Raw genomic sequence first — 21,298 nt, 5'->3', positions numbered from 1 at the left:
TTTAGAAAAAGACACTCAAAGAAATAGACAGATTTGGAAGACTTCTGTTCTAGCCCTTGGTCCCCACTTGCAGGGGGAAAGCTTTGTGAGTGGTGGAGCAGTGCTGCAGCTGTCTCTTTCTCTCTCCCTCTGTCTTCCCCTACCCTCTCAACTTTTGGCTGTGTCTGTCCAATAAATAAAGATAATTTTTTTAATTAAGGGAGGGAGAATAAAAGACAGAAAGAAAACAACAGAAACAAAGGTATGAGGTGTGTCAGAGGTAGGTATATTGGAATTTATATTTCCTCTTCAATCATACATAGTTGGTATGATTGAGAATAGGGATTTTTTTGTTCTTTTTATTTTCTTTTGAATAATTGCAACACTAAGGATTGACCTTATTTAGGTTTAAAGAAGTCCAGAATTCAAAAAGAAGATCATGCTGAAAATAGAGAAAAGTTACAGTTCAAAAGAGGGAATCTTGGAAGGCTGGCGGTTGCACACCGGGTTAAGTGCATATAGTAAGACCCACTCAAGGATCCTGGTTCAAGTACTCAGCTCCCTACCTGCAAGGGGGTCATTTAATAAGTGGTGAAGCAGGTAGGTGGGTGTCTTTCTCTCTCCCTTTTTATCTCCCCACCCCCTCTTAATTTCTCTCTGTTTTATCCAAAAAAAAAAAAAATCAAAATAATAGCCATAGGAGCAATGGATTCATGGTATCTGTGGAGATAAAGAAAGAAAGAAAGAAAGAAAAATAAATTAAAAGAGGAATCCTGTTATTCTGAAATGACAAAATTGCCTAGGGAATAAATGTATTCAGATGGACTCCAGTTCCCTGGGCTTTGAGCTAGATGCTGGTGATAGACCTGCTGGCAAGCTACTGTTGGAAGGTGTTTGGGTTCTGAGCTCTTTGATGAGATTACACACAGAAATTATTATGATGTAGGTATTCAACACTATGGTGACTAAAAAGGTATTTGTGAATCAGGACTTTAATAAGCAGATGCCTTTCTGTTGTTCTTACTCATCCAGGTGAACTCCAGGCCAGTTTCCTTCTTGGCATCCTTGCCTACCTGACACATAAACAGAAATAATTATAAATTATACTGTAGGCTGGTCAATAGGAAGACTTCCACATCCAGGTTTTTTTTTTTTTTCCTCCAGGGTTATTGCTGGGCTAGGTGCCTGCACCATAAATCCACCGCTCCTGGAGGCCATTTTTCCCCCTTTTTGTTGCCCTAGTTGTTGCAGCCTCATTGTGGTTATTATTGCCATTGTTGAGTTGCTTTGTTGTTGGATAGGACAGAGAGAAATGGAGAGAGGAGGGGAAGACAGAGAGAGAGGGGGAGAGAAAGATAGACACCTGCAGACCTGCTTCACCGCCTGTGAAGCGACTCCCCTGCAGGTGGGGAGCTGGGGGCTCGAACCGGGATCCTTACGCCGGTCCCTGCGCTTTGCGCCACGTGCACTTAACCCACTGCGCCACCGCCCGACCCCCCCACGTCCAGGTTTTAATTCACTTTGGGTGATAATTTATCTTGCACAATCCCACCAGACAGGAATAACTTATTTTAATTGGCCATAATTCTTGAACTGGAATCTGGTCTACTTTAGAAGGGACACTTCCACTTTATTTGTAACTGCATTTATTTGACTTATGATTATCTAACTGAACAGAGATCAGTTCTTCATAAATCATAAAAGTGTGTGGAAAATAAAGTGAATTTCCTTCTGAAGTCCTTTCTGTTTTCTCTACAATGCAGAAACAAACAAATAACTTCAAATTCAGAGCTCATCTATCTATACTTACAATTTCCCCCAAAAGGTGGCCTGAGAAGGAATGAATAAGAGACAAGAGTCATGACCTAAAGATGGAAAAATGAGCAAGTTAAAGAGGCCAGCCTGTAGTACATCTGATAGAACACATCCATTAGGCTGTGTGAGGAGCCAGGTTCAAGCTCCTGGTCCCCATGTATGAAGGGGAAGCATCACAGTGGTGAAATTGCTGTTAGTTCTCTGTCTCTGGCTCTCTCTCTCTCATTTTTTGTCTTCATTTTTTTTCTTCTCTCAATTTCTCTCTATCCTAAATAAATAAATAAATGGTTAAAAGAAAGATTATTGCTCTTGAGGAAGAGAAGTGTGTGTGTGTGTGTGTGTGTGTGTGTGTGTGTGTGTGTGTGTCTGTGTGTGTAGAAACAAGATGGATCATTCTCCAAACATCTTTGGCCCTTTGTTAACTGGGTTGATACAATCGAGATTCAAGTAGATAGATAGTACTTAATTTATCACATGGAATACACGCTCTTTGCTATTTATATAGACATATTCCTAGGGACTAGGGCAATCATTTACATAATGGTGTTAGAACTTCTTCAACCTTGAAACGCCAAATAACAAAGATAGGCCTAAGGTGTGTGTAGACGAACTATAAGGAAAGGAAGTCCATATTTGGTCTCTGTAGTCACACTATTATGTAGACAGATCAGGAACTCAAGTGTCATTTGCTTTTATTTTTTCCATTGTCACTAGAGTTATCACTGGGGCTTAGTGCTGGAACTATGAATCCACTGCTCCTCTCAGCCAATTTCTCTCTCTCTCTCTCTGTCTCTCTCTCTGTCTCTCTCTCTTTTACTGGATAGGATAGAGATAAATTGAGAGTGGAGGGGGAGACAGGGATAGAGAGAGAGAGAGAAAAAAAAGATACCCATAGACTTGCTTCACTACTTGTGAAGCTTCCCTCCTGTAGGTGGGCAGTGGAGGTTGAAATCTGGGTCCTTGTGCATGGTCATATGTGCATTTAACCAGGTACGGCACTGCCCATCCATCTCTCACTCCTCTCTGTCATTTGCTTTTATCAATTTTTAGTAAATTTATTTTTAAAAAAGTCATTCGGAGGGGGCTGGGAGGCAGCACAGCAAGTTAAGTGCACATGATGGCAAAGTGCAAGGATCAGTGTAAGGATCCCAGTTCAAGTCCCCGGCTCCCCACCTATAGGGTGGTCACTGCATGGGTGGTGAAGCAGGTCTGCAGATGTCTGTCTTTCTCTCCCCATTTCTGTTTTCCCCTCCTCTTTTGATTTCTTTCTGTTCTATCCAACAACAGCGACAGCAATAACAACAATAATAAAAACAACAATGATAAAAAAGGCAACAAAAGGGAAAAAAATAGCCTCCTCTAGGAGCAGTGGATTCATAGTGCAGGCACTAAGCCCCAGGAATAACCCTGGAGGCAAAAAAAAAAAAGTGCTTAGGAGATGAGAGGAGGGATAATACAAACACTTTATTATCAAGAATTGTCATTTCTGTCACCATCATTATTATTACTAGTATTATTTTGTAAAAAAAAAAAGCAAGCAAAAGTTTTATTGCCATTTGAGTACTAATTAGAAGCCTGAGTAATAATCAAATCAATCTCATGAATTTATATCAGCATAAAGAGAGAATCTCAATGGGGTAATCAATCTAAATAGCACAGTGTAATCACAATGATAACTCCATTGAAGATCAATGAGTTTATGGACTTCCATCAATGGACTCTCATGCTGGATGAAAGGCCCTACCCTCCAGCAACACCAGTGCTGCTCTTTTCTGGAAGTCTCTATGTAAACAGCTATATAAAACTGGCTTAGCCCTGTACTTTCTCTAGTGGATGACAAAACACTTTTGGTTCCTGAGTAGTTTTAGTCATAGCCTTTTAAACTTCAGAAGTATCATGAGTATTTGAGAATTTTTGAAAGGGAGAATGTGCTTTTCAAGATAAAAGAGGATCATAGTTATAAAGGAGATGTAGGTAAAATGTACATATGTATACATATGTAGGTCTGGTGTCAATTCTATACATAATGCAAATTAGAAATAGTTTTAATGCAGTCCTAGGGGAATGTCCCCAAGGCCTTGAATATAGTATTACTACTGAACTGGCTCAATAATTTTTTTTTGCCACCAGGGCATCACTGGGACTTTATTCTAGCAAAATTCTACCACTCCTGGTAGACTTGTTTGTTTGTTTTAGATAAGGGGTTTGTTTGTTTTAGATAAGAGAGGAAGAGAGACAAGGAGAAGAAGGGAGATCCTATAACACAGCTCCACCATTTGTGGAGCTTCCTTTTTTGGGTGGTGACAAGGCCTCAAATGTAGATGCTCATGGAAGGCAAAGTGTGTTCCTTACTGAAGACATCCCTTGGCCCAGCTCATTTTTTTATTCTCTTTTTAAATTTATTTTTATATATTTTTTGAGAGAAGAATGAAAAAGATGTAAAGAGAGAAATGGAAAGAGAAGACAACAAAATTCTGCTCCATAATCCTTGCCTTTACCATGGTGCTGTCCATGGTGCTCTCATGTGGTGATAAGGTTCAAACCCAGGGCCTCACACATGGTAAGGCATGTGCCTTACCCATGAAACCATTATCATAGCCCTAACCCTCTGAGTTATGAATATTTAAAAGATGAAAAGTTGAAGAATAACTGAGAACCATTGTCTATATTCATATGCAGTCTGCAAGAGTTCACATATGTGAAAATCAAAGTTTTTGGAGTGAATCACTTCTTGGAGATATTTAGGCCACTTTTATTTTCTGGCAGTGTTTCTGATAATTGAACATCACAATTCTCTTCCTGATGTACCACGGTTCTCTCTATGCTGCACTCCAATATATAAAGAGAGAAATGAACATCATCATTTAAGTCTAAGATTGGTACTAAAATATATTGTACTTTGGAGTATCTTTTTATATGTTTGTATAAAACACACACACACACACATATATAATATCTTTTCACAGAAAAATACTTCATGACTTTTCTGACAAACATATATATATATTTACATATGTCAACAGCATTATATATATGTATGCAGTGAGGGGTTAAGTATGATTAAAGCAATCATTAGTAAATACTTAAAATTAATTGCACTTATGTAAACAGGGTATATTTTAATTTGGAATATAATACTTTAGTAGAATTTTTTTTTTTAACCAGAACACTGTTCTGCTCTGGCTTATGGTGGTGCAGGGGATTGAACCTGGGACTCTGGAGCCTCAGGCATAAGAGTCTCTTTGCATAGTCATTATGTTATCTACCTTCCACCCAACTTTTTTTCTTAAGCTATTTCTGACTTGGATATTTTCACATGATCTATATTAGCAATGTATTTCAACTTAATATACTTTTCTTATTTTGCTTCCGACATCAGATGAAATTGGGCATGTCCAGGGTGGTATGGCTATCGATCTTTTCTTATTTTTTTTGTTAATACGTGGAACCATTTAGTAATGGATAATTGAGCATAGAAGGGTAGAGAAATTCTTAATTCTGCAGGGGAGAGGTGTGTTTTGGCTAGTTGGAAGAGTCTCCCTGTTCTGTATCTGTGAGTTTAGTATTCTGGAACCATTTGTTAAGTGGACTTTCCTGTTAATAAACTTGTGGCTGGGGGGTTCCTGGAAGATGGCGGACTGAGAAGCTGCTAGTGGCTTGAGCTCTGATCACATCTTCTGGAAACAGTAGGATTTTCTGGCTTTAGTAGGCCAGTCAATAAGGGGTCCTAGCGGTGACACCAAGGAGGTGACTATAACTTAATTTGGGTTAAGAATTAGAGTAGGGAAAAAGGGGAAAAAAAATGTTTTTTTCCTTTTAATTTTCAAGCATACCTCCTTCCCCGCCCCCCCCCCCCCCCATAACCAGTCCCTGGGGACCAGCTCCTAGCAAGATACCCTGCTAGGAGCTCCTTTTCTTTATCAAATTCCTGTCCCAACTGGGAGTATCATTAATTTAAGTCTATACCCTTCTGAAACCTCTGGCCTTTTTTATTTCTAAGTAGCCAACCCCCCCACCTCACCCCACATAGCTAATTAAATAATTAAAAATAAATACATTAAAAAAAAACCCTTTCCTTTCACTGCCCTTTTATGACTGTTCTTTTTCTTATCTTTTTCTTTTTTCTCTCTCTTTCTTTTTTTATTTTTCTTTTTCTCATTCTTGTCATCCTTTCTTCCTTAATCCTACAGCTTCCAAAGTCACAGCCCCAAGCCCCCACACCACCAAACAGTGTGCTTTTTTGAATTCACTGATACACATTTGGGAATTTCCTATCACTGCTCTTTAATTATAGCTCTTTTTCTTATCTTTTCCCTTTTTTCTCTCTTGTCTCTCTATCTTTTTTTTTAATCTTGTCATACACTTCTTCCTTCTTCTTTGCCTTTCTGAATATGTGAATTATTTTAGGGAAGAAATCGGACTCAGAGTGGACTCTCTATATGTGTATCTCTGCTGTAGTTCCCTTTCCCCTCTTGTTACACCTAGAATATACAGTGGATAGTAGATTTGCATAACTGTCTATTTTTGCTATCCTTTCTTTCTTTTCTCTTTCTTCACTGGGATTTGGTTACTATTTTTTCATGGACTGGAGAAATTGTTTGGCTAACTGGTAACGATTAAACTACTTCAATACTTGCTTCAGTTGCTACTGTAATTCCAGAGGTTGGTGAGTGCAACTGTCATAAAGGTATTTAGTACAATGTTACTTGTACTCAAGACACAACAACTGAGGAACAAAAGAGCATAAAAAAAATAAACACATAAATCAAAAAAATGGGGTTATCAAAAATAAATAAAACTGCTACTCCAATGAATGAAGACAAGAGCCCAGAAGAAACTACAAATCAGCCAGAAGTAACCACAGATAAGAAAAGTATGCAAGCAGTAATAAACTTATTAATCACAGAAATGAAAACAACATTGGAGGAAAGGAATGGCAGTATTAGGGAAACAACAGTTGAGACCCCAAGGAAAATACTGATTATCTTGAGGCAATTAGAGAACTGAAAGCTGAAATAGCTGTATTGAAGGAAGAAGCTGAGGCAAGGGAAAGCAGACTAACAGAAGCAGAAAACAGAATTAGTCAGACAGAGAATGAGTTAGAGAAAACAAAGAAAGAGGTGAAAGAGCTTAAAGAGATTGAGAGACAATGAAAACAACAACGGAGACATATGGGATGATCTCAAAAGAAGTAACATTCATATAATTGGCCTGCCAGAGGAAGAAAGAGAGGAAGGGGAAGCAAACATTCTAGAGGAAATAATAGAAGAAAATTTCCCAGACCTGAATAACAGAAAGGACATCAAGATTCAAGAGGCCCAGAGAGTACCAAACAGAATCAACCCAGACCTGAAGACACCAAGACACATCATAGTCACAATGAGAAGAAGTAAGGATAAAGAAAGGATCCTAAAGGCTGCAAGAGAGAAACAAAAAGTCACATAAAGGGAAATCCCATAAGATTATCTGCAGACTTCTCCACTCAAACTCTAAAATCCAGAAGAGAATGGCAAGATATCTATTGAGCCCTGAATGAAAAAGGGTTTCAACCAAGGATAATATATCCTGCTAGACTTTCATTCAAACTAGATGGAGGGATCAAAACCTTCTTAGACAAACACCAGTTAAAGGAGGCAACCATCATCAAGCTGACCCTGAAAGAGGTACTAAAAGACCTCTTATAAACAAGAACATCACTATAATACTTGCAATATATCAGAGCAAACAAAAAATTTTTTTTTGAACAATGGCACTACAATACATTAAATCCATAATATCAATAAACATCAATGGCTTAATCTCACCCATCAAAAGGCACAGGGTGGGGGGATGGATCAGAAAACGTAACCCAACCATATGCTGCTTGCAAGAATCCCATCTGTCACAACAAGATAAACACAGACTTAAAGTGAAAGGATGGAAAACTATCATACAGGCTAATGGACCACAAAAAGGGCAGGAACAGCCATTCTCATCTCAGACATTATAGATTTTAAATTAAATAAAGTAATAAAAGATAGGCAAGGACATTACATAATGATTAGAGGATCAGTCAGACAAGAAGACTTAACAATTATTGACATCTATGCACCCAATGAGGGACCATCTAAATACATTAAGCACCTACTGAATTTAAAAAATACATCAATAGTAATACAATAATAGTGGGAGACTTCAATACCCCACTCTCACACTTAGACAGATCAACAAAGCAGAGAACCAATAAAGATACAAAAGAACTGAATGAAGAGATTGACAGACTAGACTGCTTGGACATTTTCAGACTCCTCCACCCCAAAAAACTGGAATACACCTTCTTTTCAAATCCACATAACACATACTCAAGGATAGGCCACATGTTAGGCCACAAAGACAGCATCAATAAATTCAAGAGCATTGAAATCATCCCAAGTATCTTCTCAGACCACAGTGGAGTAAAACTAACATTTAACAACAATCAGAAAATTATTAAAAGTCACAGAATTTGGAAACTAAAAAACATACTCCTTCAGAACCACTGGGTCAGAAACTAACTCAAGCAGGAAATTCAAATGTTCCTGGAAACAAATGAAAATGAAGACACAACCTATCAAAATATTAGGGACACAGCTAAAGCAGTACTGAGGGGGAAACTTATAGCCATACAATCACATATTAAACACCAAGAAGAAGCTCAAATGAACGACCTTACTGCACACCTCAAGGACTTAGAGGAAGAGGAACAAAGGAACCCTAAAGCAACCAGAAGGACAGAAATCACTAATGTTAGAGCAGAAATAAACCACATCAAAAATAAAAGAACCATACAAAAGATCAATGAAGCCAAATGTTGGTTCTTTGAAAGATTAAACAAAATTGACAAACCCCTAGCCAGACTCACCAAACAAAAAAGAGAGAAGACTCAAATTAATAGAATTGTAAACGATGCAGGAGATATCACAACTGACACCACAGAAATCCAGAGAATCCTGCAAAACTTCTATAAAGAACTATATGCCACCAAGCTAGAGAATCTGGAAGAAATGGAACAATTCCTAGAAACATATGCACTTCCAAAACTGAACCAAGAAGAACTACAAAATCTAAATGCACAATCACAGACAAAGAAATTGAAACCGTTATTAAGAATCTCCCCAACAACAAAAGTCCTGGACCAGATGGCTTCACAAACAAAGTCTACAAAACTTTCAGGAAACAGTTAATACCCATACTTCTTAAGCTATTCCATAAGATTGAAGAAAAAGGAATACTCCCTTCCACCTTCTATGAAGCCAACATCACCCTGATACCAAAAGCTGATAGGGACAGAACAAAAAAGGAAAACTACAGACCAATATCTCTGATGAACGTAGATGCCAAAATATCAAACAAGATCTTGGCCAACCGGATACAGCAACATATCAAAAAGATTGTTCATCATGACCAAGAGGTATTGATCCCAAGAATGCAAGGCTGGTTCAACATCCATAAGTCAATCAATGACATTCACCACATCAATAAAAGCAAAGCCAAAAACCACATGATTATCTCAATAGATGCAGAGAAAGCCTTTGACAAAATCCAACACCCATTCATGCTCAAAACTCTACAAAAAATGGGAATAGATGGGAAATTCCTCAAGATAGTGGAGTCTATATATAGCAAACCTACAGCCAACATCATACTCAATGGACAGAAGCTGAAAGCATTCCCCCACAGATTGGGGACTAGATAGGGCTGTCCACTGTCACCGTTACTCTTCAACATAGTATTGGAAGTTCTTGCCATAGCAATCAGGCAAGAGAAAGAAATCAAAGGAATACAGATTGGAAGGGAAGAAGTCAAGCTCTCACTATTTGCAGATGATATGATAGTATACATAGAAAGATAAAGAATCCAGCAGAAAATTACTGGAAGTTATTAGCAATATAGCAAGGTATCAGGCTACAAAATCAATGTACAAAAATCAGTGGCATTTCTTTTTGCAAACACTAAATCTGAAGAAGAAGACATCCAGAAATCACTCCCATTTACTGTTTCAGCAAAATCAATCAAATACCTAGGAATAAAGTTGACCAAAGAAGTGAAAGACTTGTATGCTGAAAACTATGAATCGCTACGCATGGAAATACAAACTGATACCAAGAAATGGAAAGATATCCCATGCTCATGGATTGGAAGAATAAATATCATCAAAATGAATATTTTCCCCAGAGCCATATACAAATTTAATGCAATACCCATCAAAGTTCCACCAAGCCTCTTTAAGAGAATAGAACATACACTACAATCATCTATCTGGAACCTGAAAACACCTAGAATTGCCAAAACCATCTTGAGGAAAAGAAACAGAAATGGAGGCATCACACTTCCAGACCTTAAACTATATTATAAAGCCATCATCATCAAAACAGCATGGTACTGGAACAAAAACAGGCACACAGACCAGTGGAACAGAATTGAAAGCCCAGAAGTAAATCCCAACACCTATGGGCATCTAATCTTTGATAAGGGCCCCCAAAGGATTAAATGGAAAAAGGAGGCTCTCTTCAATAAATGGTGCTGGGAAAACTGGGTTGTAACATGCAGAAGAATGAAACTGAACCACTTTATCTCACCAGAAACAAAAATCAACTCCAAATGGATCAAAGACCTAGATGTCAGACCAGAAACAATCAAATACTTAGAGGAAAACATTGGTAAAACACTTTCCCACCTACACCTCAAGGACATCTTTGATGAATCAAACCCAATTGCAAGGAAGACTAAAGCAGAAACAAACCAATGGGACTACATCAAATTGAAAAGCTTCTGCACATCCAAAGAAACTATTAAACAAACAGAGAGACCCCTCACAGAATGGGAGAAGATCTTCACATGCCAGACATCAGACAAGAAACTGATCACCAAAATATATAAAGAGCTCAGCAAACTTAGCACCAAAAAAGCAAATGACCCCATCCAAAAACGGGCAGAGGATATGAACAAAACGTTCACCTCAGAGGAGATCCAAAAGGCTAACAAACATATGAAAAACTGCTCTAGGTCACTGATTGTTAGAGAAATGCAAATTAAGACAACACTAAGATACTACCTCACTCCTGTAAGAATGGCATACATCAAAAAGGACAGCAGCAACAAATGCTGGAGAGGATGTGGGGACAGAGGAACCCTTTTACATTGCTGGTGGGAATGTAAATTGGTCCAGCCTCTGTGGAGAGCAGTCTGGAAAACTCTCACAAGGCTAGACATGGAGCTTCCATATGATCCAGTTATTCCTCTCTTGGGGTTATACCCCAAGGACTCCATAACACCCAACCAAAAAGAGGTGTGTACTCCTATGTTCATAGCAGCACAATTCATAATAGCTGAAACCTGGAAGCAATCCAGATGCCCAACAACAGATGAGTGGCTGAGAAAGCTGTGGTATATATACACAATGGAATACTATGCAGCTATCAAGAACAATGAACCCACCTTCTCTGACCCATCTTGGGCAGAGCTAGAAGGAATTATGTTAAGTGAGCTAAGTCAGAAAGATAAAGATGAGTATGGGATGATCCCACTCATCAACAGAAGCTGACTAAGAAGATCTGAAAGGGAAACTAAAAGCAGGACCTGATCAAATTGTAAGTAGGGCACCAAAGTAAAAACCCTGTGGTGAGGGGTAGACATGTAGCTTCCTGGGCCAGTGGGGGGTGGGAGTGGGTGGGAAGGATGGGTCACAGTCTTTTGGTGGTGGGAATGGTGTTTATGTACACTCCTAGCAAAATGTAGACATATAAATCAGTAGTTAATTAATATGAGAGGGGGAAAATCAATTGTATGTCTCAAAGTTTCTCAAAACACAAACTGAATCTTTTTAATATATAGGCTGTGTATTTGATATGTGGACTCTCTCAAAAGCCTAGACCAAGTAGATTAGAAGCATCCAATAGCACAGCTATATACAAGATACTGGGTACTGTACAGCACACCCTAACAAAAGGACTTTTCAAAGTTAACCCAATTAACAAATAATGTGATGATAACAGTAACTATAGATTGTCTTTTTGAACCCTAAGACAGCAGGAACCTCACATCTCCACTATAGAGCCCCTACTTCCCCCAGTCCTGGAACCCTTGGATAGGGCCCACTTTCCCATATGCCTCTCCCAATCCATACCAAATAATATTACATCGCTGATCACAACCTAACCAACGCAATGATTGCCACCTCAACATACTTCACCTCAGACTGTGTCCAGAGACTTCACATGTGGAATGACAACCCTTCAGCTTCATTACTCAGGTGAGACCTTTCCTTTCATAGTACACTCTAATTTCATCTCAGGTGGTTCACTTTCTAACAAAGTCCCAAAACCTAGATATACACCAGTTTCTGTGAGAGAGAGCTTATGTTCACACGTATTCATAAACTACTGCAAAATATATACCTGAAGGCAGAAGTACACTAGAGTTTGCAGTGAGTACCTCCCTAACTCTTCCTCTCCACTATTCCAAGCTTTGTGTCCATGATTGCTCAACAATTTGTTTGGCTTCGTATGTTAACTCTCTTTTCAATCACCAGGTTCCAGATGCCATCAGAATGCTGGCCAGGCTTCTGGATTGAAGACCCCACCAATGTGTCCTGGAGCTCAGCTTCCCCAGAGACACAGCCTACTAGGGAAAGAGAGAGGCAGACTGGGAGTATGGATTGATCAGTCAATGCCCATGTTCAGCGGGGAAGCAATTACAGAAGCCAGACCTTCTACCTTCTGCAACTCTCAGTGACCCTGGGTCCATGCTCCCAGAGGGATAGAGAATGGGAAAGCTATCAGGGGAGGGGGTGGGATATGGAGATTGGGTGGTGGGAATTGTGTGGAGTTGTACCCCTCCTACCCTATGGTTTTGTTAACTAATCCTTTCTTAAATAAAAAAAAAAATAAATAAATAAAACTTCTGGCTGTACCTGCAATAAAGTTTGAATCAATCCTGTTGTGTCTATTTTCCATCATGCCAATTTAGTTTTCCAAAGCTTCCTTGTGACTATACCTTTAAAAATGGGTTGCTAGTAGGTAGAAACAAAAGAAAGATACAATTAACCACTTAAGAATGCAAGGAGTCAGCTCTGAGTAGTTATGCATCTGAAGATATCTGGAAAGTTTGTTGCTTTTAATTGGCACAGCTTTTCTGTGCTCTCCAACTCACCCCACATCTGTAGGTGTTAGGAAATCTTTAAGGGAGCTTGACATTTAGCTCTGAAATGAATATACTCTTTTTGGTTCTTAACAACCATGGTAAGTTTTCATAGGCAATTTAGCAAATGTCAAACTTTTCTAATAATGTAGATGTGATTTATGCAGCCATGCTTGTTATTTTTATTAGCAGGAAATCTGAGAACTTAGGTGGTTTTCACTCCCTTCTCTTTTCACTCCTTATCTGCCCATTCTCCCAAGGAAGATCTGGGCCTCTCTCACTTCTCCTCTTCCCCACCTTATTACTCTTTATCATACAAACAAAAGTCACTTGTCTTGATAAAAACACATTTTCCTACCTTTTGGTGATGAGAGCAGCACGAAGTGGAAGTTATGGTATGACATATGATCTGTCAATTAAGACATATTTTTTGATATTTTTGTTCCCTTTTTTCATCTTTCTCTATGTGCCTGTTATTTGGTTCATATCACTGTTCTCCTAAGGCCTGTTCCTATGTCATGGTCATCCTGTGATTCATTTTGAACCTAGAATTCCCTTGACCTTAGTGACTGACAGATATTTATATGGATGCAGCAAAATAGCTCATTCGGATAACATGGTATGTTGCCATATGTGGTACTCAGGTTAGAATATCCCCACTGAATTGTCAGAAACTTTGATGATATGGCATTTCTCACTCTGCCTTTATCTTTTCCTGTGTCTGAAAAAGTTATCTTGGGATGAGGAAACCTTAAGACAACAAAATAAAATAATTTAAAATAGACATTTGGTCTGCTGAGAGTGAAAATCAAAGTTGAGAATGGCAATGCAAAACAACCTATTTTTCCATTGAATCTGTTGGGAAAAATGAATTACAAATATGAATCTATAAATGACCATGAGATGGAATAGCCTCAGGGAAAAATCAAAATGAAAGAATGGAGAGAGGGACACATTTTGAATCCTTGGATCACCATACCTAAATGAAGAGCCTACATATGGTCTTTTTATTATTATTCCTTATGTCAGTTTGACTTGAATTTTCTCATTTGCAGATGAATGAGATATATTCATCTCTAACATATAGTGCAAGCAGTGAATAGAATCAAATCATTTTTGATATATGAAATAACAGAGACAAATGTGGGGTATGGGCTATCACCATGAGTGAGGAGTATCTGTGAAGGTGTTACATTCCAGACAATGTGGTTCTGCCTGGCACTGAAGGATGAAGAGGATTTGGAGAAAATTCTCATATGAGTATTCCTTCTTCTCTTTCACTTCCTGGACACATTGTGATCTCTGTTTGGTGTCTACTCTCTCCACTAATCCTTTAATACTCCCTTTTCTCAGGACTTTATTCTTGGATGACTTTCTACCATGCTTTCCAGCTTTTGGTTCAATCAAAAGCCACTGTTTTTGATTACCACCTCTGTGTGAAAACGATTCCCAATCCATTTTTTTTCCTGGCAAAATATCAATGTAGAATTCTAGACTACATTTCCAACTGGCAACAATTTTCACTCTTTTGTATAATATGTCTCACATATTTAATATATTAAATATAAACTGACCATCTTCCCTACCCTTACCTCTTTTTTTCCTCTAGATTTTAGTGATAATTTTGACCAATAACAGTCTCCCTTATGACACTATATTCATATTAAGGTGTAAACCTTGGGATCATCCCAGTTTCTTCCCAATTTAAACTTAGTCAAATGTAGTTTATTATGTTGCCCCAATAGCCTTCAAATGCATGTCCTTTCTATTCTCTCTGCCTTTAGACAAATGTGTATAAGAGCTTAGCTGGTATACTTAACAGCATTTGCCTTTCTAATATCAGGAAGTTTTCTAAAAATCTAATTTTGTCATGTCACATATATCTTTGGCTCTATTTTTCCAAGCAACATTACATACAGATTCCATAGCATGGTGTATAATAACTTCCATCATGGTCTGGCCCCTGACTTCTTTTTCTTGAATTATCTTTTACAGTTTGCTAAGGTACCTCCAGATGTACCAAACTAATAGTTTCACAAATACATATATGTCTTATGTACAAACAACATACTGGTAAATGATATTGATCTATATAGGCACTATCAGGCACTTATGTCCTTTGCATGAAACAAAGATACAGAAGGAAGTCAGACACAGTTAACATTTGAGACAGAGAGATTAGGTGCAATTTATTTTAATTTTTTCTAAATTTCATTATCTTTATTTATTTGATAGAGACAGCCAGAAATCAAGAGGAAGGGGGATATAGAGAGGGAGAGAAACAGAGAGACACCTCCAGCCCTGCGTTACCACTTGTGAAGCTTTCCTCCTGCGGGTGGGTACCAGGGGCTTGAACCTGAGTCCTTGCACATTGTAACATGTGCACTCAACCAGATGTGCCACCACCTGGCCCCTCTAGGTGCAATTTTAGTTGCAGTGAAACACACACTTGAGATAAAGGGGATGAGCAAAAGATGATAATCATATGTTAATAAGTGGGCCTCATAGTAGACCTCCAGGAGGTCTAACTGTGTCTTGCCAGACTCACCCCTACTTACAAATAGTTGGGAAGCTCTTTCTCCAAATTTAGGGGAAATAGAACAGGAATCATCTCAACTAGGTTAGATGTCCTACAATATCTTGCATATAAAAAATTCAGAACATTTAGGAATGAGCAGAGGTTTCATATATCACTATTATAATTGCTGGATTAATGTTTCTTGGTTCAAAATCATTTCAGGTCATCCAATCATCTCTGGGGTTATACTAATCATATCCTTACACCAGATACTGAGATCACACAGTAAATACAATAGTTCCTACTGTTGAGTCTTTACATGTTTATTTCTCTCTTTAAAATTGTTTTGTTGGAGAAATAATGGTTTGGAGGACAATTGTTGACAGATGATGGTCCTTTCTGGTCAGTTCTTTTTCACTTTTTCTACTTGGCAAACTGCTACTCATTTCTCAAAGCTTACATGCATGTCATCATCTTTATAAAAAGTTTTCCTCCCATTAGAGTTCTGTGTCTCTCCATTCCCTCCACTGGAAACTGCAGTAGTTTTCCCAAGAGGAGGTGTGGAATTATACTCCCATTATCTTACAATTTTGTAAATCAACATCAAATCACTAATAAAAAATTTTAAGTATGAAAAAAAGTTTTCCTCCTTTTCTTTTTAAAAATATTTATTCATTTTAATGAGAAAGAAAAAAGAGATACACACAAACACACACACACAGAGAAAGAGAGAGAGAGAGAGAGAGAGAGAGAGAGGCTCCAGAGTATTTTTCAGCTCTGGGTCATGGTAGTACTGGGGATTGAAACTGGGACTTCAGAGTTTAAGGCTTGAAAGTCTTTTGCATAATAATTATGTTGTCTCCATATCCCTCGTTCTTTCATTATTGCTAGAAAAGCCAGCTTTTAAAAGGCAATGGACTGGCCTTTTTCGTCAATTCTAGACTACTCCATCATCTAGGATCTATCATATCTGTATGATATGATAGGCCTAGACCTCTAATAGAGCCCTCTCTCCACCATCACTGGTCAGGAAAGTCAGCATAAGCTCTCTTGTGGGTCACTCCAGGAACTTGTCCTCCCTATAAAGTAGCAATAGTATTGACTATGACTATCCACTCTCCAAAGAGAGGCTGGGTCATCCTACCCTGTCAATCAAGGAAAACTGGTCCAAAAATGAGTGCAGCCTAGAATGTTCCCAGCTGTGACCATGAACTTAAAGCTCTGACAGGAACTCAGAGTTTACACAGGTTCCTGTGCTAAATATAAAAAATAATATACATATACATGTAAATGTAAATATAAATGTAAATATAAATATAAATGGGCCTTGGGTCAGGTTGATAGGGTAAATAGTTATTTTTATTCACAGATTTTCTTTAAGATTGAGAGCTAATCTCTGCCCTAGTCTAACTTTCTAGCCCTATTCTTAATTCTGATACCATATTCTTAGACAATATTTTTGTGCAACTCCATGTGAGTTATCAAAATTGACAAAAACTACAATAATCATAGCCCCTTAGGAAGATACCTAAAAGATTTACTCACTTCTCTCCATTCTAATATTCCTATTCTCATCTGCTCTATTCCTACTATTTGGTTCATTTGTCCTAATTTATATCTTACCACCTTTCAGCCACCAAATTGTAGTAGCCATCATGATTCCATTCTGACTTCCCTGCACAGATGAGCTCACCAATGTAACCTGGAACCTTACCTCTCCAGAACTCTACTCCACTAGGGAAAAAAGGGACAGGCTGGTATGGATTGCCCTACCAATGTTCAGTGGAGAAGTAATTAGAGAAGGCAAGACTCCTACCTTCTGTACCACAAAAAGAATTTTGGTCCATAGTCCCAGTAGGGTAGAAATGATAGGGGGAATATAAACTCCCAACTCCACCAGGACCCAGAGAGAGAAGAAAGAAAAAGAAAAAAAAAAAAAAAAAAAAAAAGGAAGGACATTCAGTAAAGTAGTAATAGGTGTATGTGTGACTTGGGAAGGAAGAGAAGACAGAATTGTGTGAGTAAATGGACAGGTATATATAAATATAGGCAGATAGTTGTAGAAATAATATTTACCCCATATCTTCTACCTTGGGAGAACTGCTATAGCTTCCAGTGAAGGGAACAGGAATACAGAACTCTGGTGGTGGGAAAGGTGTGGGATTATACTTTATAATTATATCTTATAGTTTTGTAAATCAATATAAAATCTCTAATAAAATTAAAATATAAAAAGTGGCCAACTTTTGTCTACTTCTTGTACTTTTTATATCCCCTCTTGCAAAGTTCACTGCATCTTGATTGTCTTTCTTAGATCATATTCTATTTATCTTGGCATCCTGACCACATAGATAATATCTGGCACAGAGCAAGTGCTCACAAATGGTTTTTAAGTAAATAATTGAATGAGATGAAAGATGGAGAGAGCAAAGATATGAATGTATAGAGCCACATATACATAACTTGCTTCAGAGAGCTTGAGAGGGATGGAGTGTATTATACAATAATTGTCAAAATTTGTTGGAGAGATTAATTTTGCTCTAGTAGTGAACATTGCTTTAAATATACAATATTATAAATTTGAATTAAATATGAACTATCTAAACAAATGTACTAACTTATTCTTGTAAATTGTTGCTGTCTAAATGTATTTATTGCAAAAATATTCAATTTCAAAATCAACTTGTAGTATTGATATAGGATAAGATTTCAGAGTTGCCTAAGAGAATAAACAATACAGATGTAACTATTAGTGTATGTTAACTGCTATAACAAGCACTTCTAAAACTAAATTGCTTGACCTAATAGAAACTTATAACTCAGGTTAAAGACAATGAGTGTATTCTTGGTTGTGTGAATGCTCCAAGCAATGAACCATGGACCATACAGTTTCTATCTCGAGATTTGGCCATAGTACAGTGTCAGGATCACATTATCACATTGTTATGTAACTGGTGGCAGGAATGTTAAGAAATGGATAAAAATTCATATGAGGTTTTCATCTATGGTCTTGATTGGGGTATGACTTAATTGGGTTGTGAGCTAGAATTCTATTGCATAGACCTATATATGTTAACTGGAGCTAGGATATGTGGCTTTCCTATATACCTAGGAGGAAAAGTATTGTTTCTTATAAACCAAGTATTATTAAAATTTTTTATTTATTTATTGTACAGCACTGCTCATTTCTGGCTTATGATGGTAGGGTAAACTAAATGTGAGACCTTTGGTGCCTTAAGCATGATTTTTTTTTTTGCATAATCATTATGCTAGCTCTCTTGCCTAAATAAGAAATTAAAAAAGGATATAATCCATTTAAGGAAAGCTGTAACTCAGTGTCATTAATATTCAAAAGTCTGTTTTGTTTATCTTAAGAAGTCTACCCTACACAGAATTTGTATAAAATTTGCAAGTCATATGACATTATTTTTTCTTAACTTCGTAAGTGATTGCTTTGTATTCATTCAAGTAGAGAGGATAATTTAATAGCAGCAATTCTATTAACATCATCATCACCATCATCATCATTATCACATTTTCACTGAAAGCATAATATGATGTATAGGTCACTGCACCTAGTAATGGAGTTTCAAGGAAGCATAAAGTCCTTGAAGGTCTTATAATCAAGTTAGGAAGTCAGAGTAAGTACATTTATAAGGTAAATCATAATGCAAGACTGAATGCACTTAGTACTAAAGGAGTGGAAGTGATAGTATGGAGAAAAGGGCCTCCTCAAGGTAGACATAATGGACTCTAAGAAATATGGGCATTGCCTATATTAGTGAGTCATTGACTATAAATGTCAGGCCTCTAGGAATGTAGGTCAAGTCTTTCATTTCAAGTATAACAGCTTGTTTAATCTTTAAAGATTCCCTTCACACTCCCAATTTTGTGCAGTTATACTTTTTTTTTTTTTTTTTTAAATAAGACCCTCTCTTTGAAAGTATTTTGGCCTCATGATTGCTTATTATAGAGAGAATGTATACGATGTGATGCCAGTTGTTCTAAACCTTGAAAAGAATGGAAAATTCCTGCTTTGGTCCTTGAAATACATACTTTGGAGGAATCAGTTCATTAAGAGATCCACCTCTCTGAGGCAACAAAGCTGTGAGGAAGTCCAACTTAGTCAGTAGAGAGGCCGTATCAAGAAAGAGTTGCTAAGATTGCTATTAACTATTCTAAATGCCAGAAATGAGTGAAGCAGTCATCTTAGACTTCTAGCCAAGTCTGTCATTCAGATAACTCCTAATCTGGTTATAGTTACAACCACATAAGATAAGAGATTCTAATATAAATTTTCTAGTGGCCTCAAGCCTACTCACAGAACTCTGCTTAATTTAAGGCACTAGATTTAAAGAGCTGTTTCACACAGTGGTAAGTAACAATAACAATGATGAAATTGAGATCACAGAAATGAAATTAGCTTCCCAAGGGTCAGGATCAAATCTATTAATTTCTAATTCAGTGTTTTTGAAACTAGAATTTCTCAAATTTTAGTGGTATCATAATAACAGGGAGAGGTTGCTATGTTTTCGATTCTGGGGCTCCACTCTTAGATATTCCAATTCCATAGGTCTGAGAATTTAAATTTCTAATGAACTCCCAGGTGATGCTGATGCTGCCCATCTGTTGACTGCCCTCTGAACAGACCTGCAGTGGGCCAGGCCAGAGCTACATCCCCTGCACAGGTTAGATGACAGCATCTGCTGATTTACCATTGCACTTCCTCATAATTGCTGGCTTCTGTGCTTCCAGGTAAATAATTGAAAAAATTGAAATAATTTTCACAAAGTGAAAGGTCACATTCAGGAAGTGCCTGTGTAGCTGAGCCCTACTTTAACTTTTCCAGCAGAAGGCTCAAGAAGCTCATATGGTTTATGATGCAGACCCCTTATCTGAGTTCTACTTTCTCTAGGTATGACAGCCTGTATTTCATAAACTTGTTACCAGAAGCAATTAGGGGTATCATCCAGATTTTCAGATCCATTTCCCATGGAGACACACTTTAGGAATCTCCCATGGTGAATTTAATTAGCAGAAAACGTAGCTCAGCCAATGGCCTACAGTGCAGATAACAGTAATGGCTGCCCAAAGATAGTGGCTCCTTTTCTTAAAATAAAATGACAAGTTTCCTAAAAGGCAGTGATGAGTCTTAGCCAGGCACTAGGTGGGACTCTGTACTGTCTGACTTCATGTAGCCAAGCAACTCATACATCTGGCTTCTGTTCAATTTAAAGAACTTACCTAGACACACACTACACTTGATCTTAGCCAAAAGGCCGAGAAGCGATAGAGAGATGGTTGTGAGAGAGGATGATGACTTGCAGATGATAGTGCTGGGCATTTCCCTGCTGTATCTGGGAGTGTGTTGACCAGTGATATATCTCTGAAGATGCTTTAGATGTGATACAATAATTATATTTATTTCAGGCATTGTTATTGATTATCTAATGAGTATTTACAACCCACATTAGTGGAAGGTACTGTGGATTTGCTTTATATCTATGCATAAAAATGTCATAGGATGAGAATTTTTCATTGTGAGCTATTAAACATGACCTTGCTAGGAACAGCAAAATAGACCCCTTTGTAACCCCCCCCCATAGGATCTTGCCCTCAACTTGGATCAATGACAGTAGAGAATGTTCCATCCTCCAAAGGTAGGATGGACCATATACTCTATGCTACACCTTGTCGGCTTTCTGGTGGGGTGATCTCCAGGAGAAAGGTAACGGATTGGTTCTTTCTCGCTCGTGCAAGGGATGACACGAAGTAAAGACACCGGGGAGACTGCAGCGTGCTCAGATCTCAGATCTCAGATCTCATTTA

At 37.9% G+C, this 21,298-nt stretch overlaps 1 non-coding gene across 1 annotated transcript; it reads right to left on the bottom strand.

Moving 5' to 3' along the window:
* Positions 1-20,565: 20,565 nt before the first annotated feature.
* LOC132542613 (U2 spliceosomal RNA) lies at positions 20,566-20,760 on the bottom strand. Its single transcript, XR_009553573.1, has one exon. It is a non-coding gene; the product is annotated as a U2 spliceosomal RNA (small nuclear RNA).
* Positions 20,761-21,298: the final 538 nt, after the last annotated feature.

This window comes from Erinaceus europaeus, chromosome 1 (genome assembly GCF_950295315.1).
Source record: "Erinaceus europaeus chromosome 1, mEriEur2.1, whole genome shotgun sequence".
In the NCBI taxonomy this organism is placed as follows: domain Eukaryota; kingdom Metazoa; phylum Chordata; class Mammalia; order Eulipotyphla; family Erinaceidae; genus Erinaceus; species Erinaceus europaeus.
The sequence above is the reverse complement of the archived record's forward strand: the minus strand, read 5'-3'. Positions and strand labels throughout refer to the sequence as shown.